This window comes from Perognathus longimembris, chromosome 20 (assembly GCF_023159225.1).
Source record: "Perognathus longimembris pacificus isolate PPM17 chromosome 20, ASM2315922v1, whole genome shotgun sequence".
Classification (NCBI taxonomy): Eukaryota; Metazoa; Chordata; class Mammalia; order Rodentia; family Heteromyidae; genus Perognathus; species Perognathus longimembris.
In genome coordinates this window covers 43,588,249-43,598,077 of record NC_063180.1, presented here as the reverse complement: position 1 = coordinate 43,598,077, position 9,829 = coordinate 43,588,249, and positions in this window count along the sequence as shown.

Below are 9,829 nucleotides of genomic sequence, written 5' to 3'. Positions count from 1 at the left end.
TGTTTTTTTTTTGTTTTGTTTTGTTTTGTGTGCCAGTCCTGGGGCCTGAACTCGGCCTGAGCACTGTCCCTGGCTTCTTCCCGCTCAAGGCTAGCACTCTGCCACTTGAGCCACAGCGCCACCTCTGGCCGTTTTCTATCTATGTGGTGCTGGAGAATCGAACCCAGGGCTTCATGGATACAAGGTGAGCACTTTACCATTAGGGCATTCTTAGCGGTAGAGTATTCTGTTTGCCAAACTTCACCAATGTTCCTCTGGCCCACTGACCACACAAGCATCTACTTGGAGCATTACCAGACCCTGAACAGCCCGCAGGAGGGAGATGGCGGCCCACGGCAAGTGTCCATCTGCCCCGTGTGGATCCACTTTCCACTCACCTCCACCTGGGGGCTGTTATCTCCACCCACCCAGGGCTGACCAGGCCTCCTCAGGCCTGCTAGTGGGCTCTGTCACCACCAGGGGGCAGGAAAGTGCCAGGCTGGATTCCTGGCTGCCTTGGGAGTGGCGGGGACTGGTGACTGCCAGGTGCTTTGCCCGCCCCTGGGCCGAGGTGGTGGCCCTCATGTCTCCAGGCATCCCTCAGTGGATGGCCGCACGGATGGCATGCCTAGACTTGGGAGCATGGGGCGACCATGCATGCACTAGGAACACCATGATGGCCCCCAGGCTTCTGGGGCCCAGGGCTGTGAGGGAAGCAGGAAAGAGACAGGATAAGGTACAATAAAGATGATGGACTGGTGGGCTAGGAATGGTAGTGGTAGAGTGCTCGCCTAGCATGCAGGAAGCTCCGGGTTCGATTCCTCAGCACCACGTAAACAGATAAAGTCACAAGTGGCACTGTGGCTCAAGTGGTAGAGTGCTAGCCTTGAGCTTCTTTTGCTCAGGAACAGCCCCTGGACCCTGAGTTCAAGCCCTAGGACTGGCAAAACACAACCTCCAAAAGTTTTCAAACTAAGTGCTCTTTTTCTTTTTTTGCCAGTCCTGGGGCTTGGGACTCGGCCTGAGCACTGTCCCTGGCTTCCTTTGCTCAAGGCTAGCGCTCTACCACTTGAGCCACAGCGCCACTTCTGGTGCTTTATCTGAGGTATCAAACCCAGGGCTTTATGCATGCTAGGCAAGCACTCTAATGCTAAGCCATAGTCCCAGCCTGCTTTGTATTTTTAAGGAGATGAAACATCACATTTTCCTTCCTCCGTGTTATTTTCTTCCCCTAAAAACTACTTCCCCAAGTTGATTTTAAATCCCGTTGCCTTCTGAAGTGTTGTACTCAGCTGTGATTTTTGTTCATTATTAATGAATCCCTTATGGCTTGTTTTATAGAAAACTACAAAGGGAGGTTTGGGAAGCCAGTCAGAAAAGGGGTGGAGAGGAGAGAGAGAGAGAAGGGGGGAGGAGGGCAGGGGAGAGAGCCAACATTGGTGGGGGGGGGGGGGACTGTGCTTGCTCTGCTCTGCTGGTGTGCTCCAGAATGTCATAGGGCTTGTGGCTGTGGAGCCAGATAATCTACTTACTATGAAAGAAAGAATGGGAACAAAAGTATTTTTCCTGTCAGGTGTGGGGCTTGAACTCAGGGCCTGAATGCTGTCCCAGAGCTTTGTACTCAAGGTACCAGTTGAGACACAGCTCCACCTCCGAATTTCTGAGTGGTTCATTAAGATAAGAGGCTCACGGGAACTTTTCTGCAGGGCCCAGCTTTGGAACTGCGATCCTCAGGTCTCAGCCTCCCCAGTAGCTAGGATTACAGACATTAACTTCAGTCGCCTGACTCAAAAGTCTTGTTGTTGTTCTTGCTCTGGGGGTTGAACTCATGACCTGAGCACTGTCCTTGAGCTTCCAAGTTCAAGGCTAACATTCTATCAGTTGAGCCACAGCTCTACGTCCAGCTCTTTTTTTGGTAATAAATTGAAGATAAAGTTACCATAGAGGCTGAGATGGTGGCTCAGTGGTAGAGGGCTTGCCTAGCATTCATGAAGCCCTGGGTTCAATTCCTCAGTACCACATACACAGAGTAAAGCTGGAAGTGACGCTGTGGCTCAAGTGGTAGAGTGCTAGCGTTGAGCAAAAGAAGTTCAGGGACAGTGCCCAGGCCCTGAGTTCAAGCCCCAAGACTGGCCAAAAAAAAAAAAAAAAGTGCCATGAACTTTCTTGCCTGGGCTGACCTCATATAACACTCCTCAGGACTCAGACTCCTAAGTAACTAGAATTATAGGAATGAGCCTCCAGCACCTAAAGCCTGAAAGTCTCTCTTAGCTGTTTAACCGTGTACTGAGGCTGGCGGTGGGGGGGGGGGGGGGCAGAGTGCCCAGCCCTCCGTGCAATACCTAAGGGTATACATCCTCTCAGCGCTACCACAATAGTGGGTGGTGACGTTGTGAATTTCCTCCCATCCAGTGAAAGGAGATGTCTACCCACGAGTTGGGGGCTCACCTGCTCTCCTAGCTACTCGGAGCTGAGATCTGAGGATTGCGGTTCAAAGCCAGTCCAGGCAGGGATGTTCAACAGACTCTTAGATCCAACGAACCAGCGGTGGCGCTGTAGCTCAACGTGGTAGAGCACTTGCTTTGAGCACAAAGAGCTCAGGGACAGTGCCCAGGCTCCCAGTTCAAACCCCACAGCCAACAATTTTATATATCCCGATTTGACAGAGGAGACACCAGGCAGAAGAGTGACTCGTGATTACACAGTGACTTGTGAGTCAGTGTTCTCCAAGTTCCACTAGCAAACTCCACCTTGCACTGTGTGGCCATACACGGTGCCACGTGCCTCCTGGTTTAGACAGCCAGGGTGGCACACCCACACTGGGCCCCGGTGCATTTCCTGCCCTCTCTTTAAATAAATACCATGAAAGCCTCCCAGTCTCGCTCTCCTCACCGGGGCGGAGCCTGAAGAAACTGCAGATTGGTCTCAGCGTAGATCCCAGGGAGAGGCTCACGCATACAGAAACCCAAAGGGAAACAGAAGTTAGGGGTTGTGGGGTTAGCTCAGTGGACACGCACTTGACTAGCAAGTGCAAGGCTCTGAGTTCAACCCCCCAGCACTGAAATAACAAAAGCTGGGCAGCCAGTGGCTCATACCTGTCATCCTAACTACTCAGGAAGTTGAGATCTGAGGATTGGAGTTTGACACGACCCCTGGGCACCTGGTCTACTGACCCAGCAACCAAACCAAACCAAAACAGCCTGAAGTACATCTGCAGTTCAGGCAATAGAGAGCTAGCCTTGAGTAACAAGAGAACTCAGGGACAGTGCTCATGCCCTGAGCTCAAGTCCCAGGAGCAGCACAAGAAGACAAAAAAGAGAAGCCAGGGACAGTGCTCAGGCCCTGAGCTCAAGCCCCAGGACTGGCAAAAAATAAAATAAAATAATAACAAAAGCAAAGAAGACCAAAAAGCTCCATCATAAATTACTGTGGAGATTTCTATGTCGTGGAAACATGGGAGTAATTTGGTTTTGAATCTTCCAACTAATAGAAAAGCTCTGCTCATGGTCAGGAACACTGTGGCTATGTCTATAATCTCAGCACTCCAGAGACTGAGGCAGGAAGACCAGGGCTCAAGCCTAACCTGGCCTGCAAAGTGAAACCCTGTCCAACAGACACACACACAAAAGAGCAACAAGGCTGGGCACTGGCGGCTCACGCCTGTCATCCTAGCTACTTAGGAGGCTGAGATCTGAGGATTGCAGGTTGAAGCCAAGCTGGGCAGAAAAGTTTATGACTCCAATTAAATACTCAGAAAAAGCAGGAAGTGGTACTGTGGTAAAGAGCTAGTCTTTGAGCACGAAGAGGCTCAGAGATAGTGCCCAGGCCCTGAGTTCAAGTCCCAGGACTGGTTAAAAACAAAAACAAAACAAGGCAGGCTGGAAATGTGGCTTAGCAGTAGAGTGCTTGCCTATACAGGAAGCGCTGGGTTCGATTCCTCAGCACCACAGAAACAGAAAGGGCCAGAAGTGGCACTGTGGCTCAAGTGGTAGAGTGCTAGCCTTGAGCAAAAGGAGCTTAGGGACAGTGCTCAGGCCCTGAGTTCAATCCCCAGGACTGGGGGTGGGGGGAGGGGGAAGGAGCAACAAGACAAATTTAAGATAAAAATGGTACAAACTATATCTTTGTTAAATAAGAAGTCAAAAATTCCTAGCAACCTGAACTCTATCCTAATAGTTTCAGAAAACTCTAGCTTTTACAAGTTTTTAGTGAAAATACATACAGACAGACTTTGATACCTATGAATAAAAAGATAAACTTCAAACTAAAGGCTTCTTTCCACAATAGTGCACAAAGCATGTTGGATGGGGTGGGGGGTACTGGGGCTTGAACCCGGGGCCTCTGGCTTGGTGGGGCTGTGCCAGTGAGCTCCACTTCCAGCTCGAACCAGGTGTGGAGTTGGAACAGTCTTGCTCCTGACATGATTAGAAATGTCTTCAGGGAGCTGGGAATATGGCCTAGTGGTAGAGTGTTTGCCTCAATACATGAAGCCCTGAGTTCAATTCCCCAGCACCACATATATAGGAAAAGCCAGAAGTGGCGCTGTGGCTCAAGTGGTAGAGTGCTAGCCTTGAACAAAAGGAAGCCAGGGACAGTGCTCAGGCCCTGAGTCCAAGCCCCAGGACTGGCAAAAAAAAAAAAAAGAAGAAAAGAAATGTCTTTGGCCCTGTGGAATAATCTAAGCCATTGCTTGGATGAACTAAGAAAAAGACTCAGCTCCACAATGGTGCGCCTAGCATTTGGGTCATGTCTCCGCTGGGTATAATTGCCAGCTTTGAATAAGAATTTGCTGTGACACACTTCTGACAAAATTACTGGCATGAGGGTTAAAAGAACTCAAAGTAAGACCTGAAACTTTAGATCTATGGGAAATCATAGAGCAAACTCTGGAAGTTAAGCAAAGGTAATTATGTTCTGAATAAGATTCCAATTGCCCAGAAGACAAGAACAAGAACTGATAAAATGAGACTTCATCAAAGTCTCATAGCCAAAGAAACAATTACCAGAACCAAAAGACAATATACACCAGTTGAGAGAAAAATCTTCACTAGCTATTCAAAAGATAGAGGATTAATATCTAGAATATGCAAAAAACTTTATAAAAAAGCAAGAGAGTAAATAATCCAATTAATAAATGAGCAATTGAGCTGAACAGTTGTCAGAAGAAATATACATGGCTAATAGATACATGAAGAATGATTAACATTTTTAGCTATGAAGGAAATGCAAGTCAAAGCCACACTGAAAGTCTACCTCCCATGAGTTAGAAGTGTGTTGAGAAAGCAAAATGCTAATTTCCTGACTTACATAACTGTCACCCCTCTGTATATCACCTTTACAATAAAATTTAAATTAAAAAAAGGAATAAATAGGGCTGGGAGTGTAGCTTAGTGGTAGAGTGCTTGTCTTGCATGCATGAAATCCTGGGTTCAATTCCTCAGCACCACATATATAGATAAAGCCAGAAGTGGTGCTGTGGCTCAAGTAGTAGAGTGCTAGCCTTGAGCCAAAGGAACTCAGGGACAGTGCCCAGGCCATGAGTTCAAGCCCCAAGACTGGCAACAAAAAAAAAAGAAATATAGATGCATGTTTAGTATTCATAAATAATAAAACTATCTAAACTTAAAAAGAATTTTGAATAAACTATTGCTATCATTTTAATATTTTTTAAAAACAAAGAAAAGAACAACAGACACTGGGGAGGGTGTGGGGGTAGGGGACCCTCACACACTGGCTGATGGTGGAAATGTGAATCAGTGCAACCACTATGGAAACCAGTAGGGAGTTTCCCCAAGAAACTAAACATGGGCCCCGCCCATGACCCCACCATACTGCTATTGGTTAGAAATCCAAAGGAAGATAAATCAACATATAAGATATCTGCTGCCCCACAACAGACGAGTAGATCCCCCCCAAAATGTGGTACCTGTACACAATGGAATTTTACACAGCCATTAGAATGAATAAAATAATGTCATTTGGGGCTGGGATTATGGCCTAGTGGTAAAGTGCTCGTCTTGTATACATGAAGCCCTGGGTTCGATTCCTCAGCACCACATATATAGAAAAAGCCAGAACTGGCGCTGTGGCTCAAGTCACTGAGTGCTAGCCTTGAGCAAAAGGAAGCCAGGGACAGTGCTCAGGCCCTGAGTCCAAGGTCCAGGACTGGAAAAAAAAAAATAATGTCATTTGGGGGCTGGGGATATGGCCTAGTGGCAAGAGAGCTTGCCTCGTATGCATGAGGCCCTGGGTTCGATTCCCCAGCACCACATATACAGAAAATGGCCAGAAGTGGCGCTGTGGCTCAAGTGGCAGAGTGCTAGCCTTGAGCAAAAGGAAGCCAGGGACAGTGCTCAGGCCCTGAGTCCAAGGCCCAGGACTGGCCAAAAAAAAAAAAAAAGTCATTTGTAGGGAAATGGATGGAACTAGAACAAATCATGCTAAGTGAGGTAAGACAAGCTCTGACAGATAAATGGTGCATGTCTCTCTGGTGTGTGGCAACTAGATCTAACTGATACAGGATTCTAGATACACACAGTGAGACCAAAAGAGGATACTATTAGGAGAAAACCACAAAGGCACAATGTCTAAGTGCCTGTTCATGTGTATATGAAATAATATACACATTGTAACAAACTCTTTTAGTTTCTGATGCTTCCGTCTTCTTTATGTAGGGTGTATTCAAGTGTACATCTTCGGAAGGATGGGAGGAGGGCACAGAATGTGAAGGAAACGGGGGAAAGTGCAGCAGTGGAGCTCACTGGACACTGAGGAAAGTGAGCTATGCAACTCGTGGCTGGAGATGGGAGGGAGGGACTGGGAGAGAGGGGGGACTAGGAGAGAGGGAGGGACTGGGAGAGAGGGAGGGAACCGAAGACCCTGTATGGAAGGAACTGTACTCATTACCTGATGCAGGTAATTGTAATCCCTCCGTACATCACCTCTATAATAATAATAATAGTAAAGTAAATCAACAATAAAAAGAAAGATATTTGCATACCCATGTTTGTTGCACCATTGTTCAATATCCAAATGATGGAATTAACCTAAGCATCCGATAACAGATGAATGGATAAAGAATACGTGGCGCGCGTGCACACACACACACACACACACACACACTGGAATATTACACAGCTATAAAAGAAAATAAATCATGTCATTTGTAGGAAAATGGGTAGAATTGGGGAGGGGGAGATAGCTAAAAAGAGGCTGAATGAGGATGGATACAATCTAAGTAGCTTGTTTGCATGTATGAAAATAGAATGAGGAAGCCTGTTGAGAGCATTTTGTTTTGAGAAGGGATGGAGGTGATAAGGGACAGAAATGATGAGGTTACATGTTTAGAAATATATTAAACCTTTGTGGGACCAAAGCACGCTAATAAAAATAAAATAGTTGACCCGTAACTATGAAAAATTTCTCTACTATAGGCTAGGTGCGATGGTTTATACCTATAATCCCAGCTACTCAGGAGACGGAGATTGGGACAATCAAGGCAAAAAAAAAGTGAGATCCCATGTCAACCACTGAGCAAGGTATGGCAGTCCACTCCTCTACTTCCAGCTCTGTGGAAAGCACAGCGATGGTCCCTGGAAGGCCCTCAACTCTGGGTTGAGACCAGAAAGACTACAAGAAAGTCAGCTGGGTGCTGGTGGCTCACGTCTATGCTCCTAGCTACTCAGGAGGCTGAGATCTGAGGGTCACAGTTCAAAGCCAGCCCAAACAAGAAAGGCCCTGAGATTCTTACCTCCAATGACCCACCAGAAAACCAGAAGCAGCACTGTGGCTCAAAGTGGTAGAGCACTAGCCTTGAGCAAAAGAACTCAGGGACAGCGCCCACGCCCTGAGTTCAAGTCCCACAATCAACTGACAAAAAAGAAAATCAAATCCCTGAGGTAGAATATAAACAATTATTAAGACTGTTCCTTGCCTGGCACCAATGGCTCAGACTCGTAATTTTAGTTATGCAAGAGATTGAGACCTGAAGGACTATGGGCTCAAAGCTAGCCAGGGGAGAAAAGTCTGTGAGACTTGTGTGTGTATTTGTGTGGGGGGTGTTTTTGGTTTTTTTTTGCCAGTCCCGAGGCTTGAATTCAGGGCCTGAGCACTGTCCCTGAGCCTCTTTGTGCTCAAGGCTAGTGTTCTACCACTTGAGCCAGAGTGCCAATTCCAGCTTTTTCTGAGTAGTGTTTTGGAGATAAGAGTCTCACAGACTTTCCTGCCCAGGCTGGCTTTAAGCCTCAATCCTCAGATCTCAGCCTCCTGGGTAGCTGGGATGACAGGTGCGAGCCACTGGCACCCACCTTTGAGATGGTTATCTCCAATTAACCAGCAAAAAGTTGGGCTGGAGGCATGTCAGATTGGTAGAGCACCAGGACCAACGAGAAAGCAGAGCAAGCGATGTAAGGTATAGAATGCAAGTCCAGTTCTGCCCTCCTTAAGCCAGCTGAATAACAGAGAGAAAGGGGGGAAAAAGAGATTAGTCCTGCCGGTAGCTCATCCCTATAATCCTAGCTACTTAGGAGTCTGAGATCTGAGGGTCACAGCTGGAATCAGTTGGAAATCAGCCTGAGCAGACAAACCTACCAGATTCTGATCTCTTATACACCAGCAAAAGTCCTAAGCAGAGGTGTGGCTCAAGTGGTGGAACACCAGCCTTGAGTGAAATAGCTCAAGGACAGCGTCCCAGGCCTAGTTCCAGCCCCAGAACGTCACACTTCACACACACACCCCATAGATTTACACATTTTCACTTGTTATATATATTTGTGAAAATAGGGGCAAACATTTAATCGATTGTGACTTGTAGATAGGATTGTGACTTGTAACTATTTAGATGAACAGTGTGTCTATTACCCCCCTCTTTTTTTGAGGGGGGGGGTGCTGGTCCTGGGTGCTCTCCCCGAGCTTTCTGCTCAAGGCTAGCACTCTACCAACTTCCGGCTTTTTTCTTCTTTCTGTGGTGCTGAGGAATCGAACCTAGGTCTTGTGCATGCCGGGCGAACCCTCTACCGCGAAGCCCCATGCCCAGCCCCAGTGTCCACCTTTTCTTTGTCCCGACCCAGCACCAGTGGGGGGGTGGTGCGGAGCCCCTCGGCCCGCAGCAGCCCAGCTTCCTTGTCTGATGACAGCGCTGGGATGAAGCGGCCCCTGAGTGTGTGGGGTGCCCTGTAAATCCGTCCAATGGGAGTCCCGGGGAGGGAGGGGAAGGAGGGGAGGGAGGGGCCGGGGTGGGAAAGCAGCTGAAGACTCCTGAAGGCTGCGGGATGGGGAGTGGGGATGGGGGCGAGGGACCCTCAGGCACCCCCGCGGGAAACGCCCCGGCCCTGGGCGGTGCGCGTGAGCGCCCGCGGCCACGCCCGCACACCCTCCACGCAGGCGAAGCATCGCCAGCTGCGGTTGCCATGGTGAGCCCGGAGCGCGTGAGCCCCCGCCGCCCCGCCCCCGGCCCCGCCCCCCGACCCCACCCCTCCGGCCGAGCGCGGCCAACTCCCACTCTGATTGGCCACCGCTGCTTCCTTATGCAAATCGCTTGCGTAGCCTCGGCGGCCAGCTGCCTGACGTCACCGGGCACGGGGGCGGGGGCGCGGGGCTGGGCCGGGCGAGAGCTCGGGCGGGAGCCCCGGGGAGCGCGGCGCCGGGGACCTGCCGCCGGACCCCAGCTTCCCGCCGCCGCCGCCGCCGCCGCGCCTCAGCCGCCGCCGCGCCTCAGCCGCCGCCGCGCCGCGCCGCCGCCGCGCCGCCGCCGCCCCGGGCCCCGCCCCGGCCCCGCCCCTCCCGGCCGGGCCCCGCCCCGCGCCCCCGCCCCTCCCGGGCCCCGCCCCCCCGCGCCCCCCGGCCCTCGCCT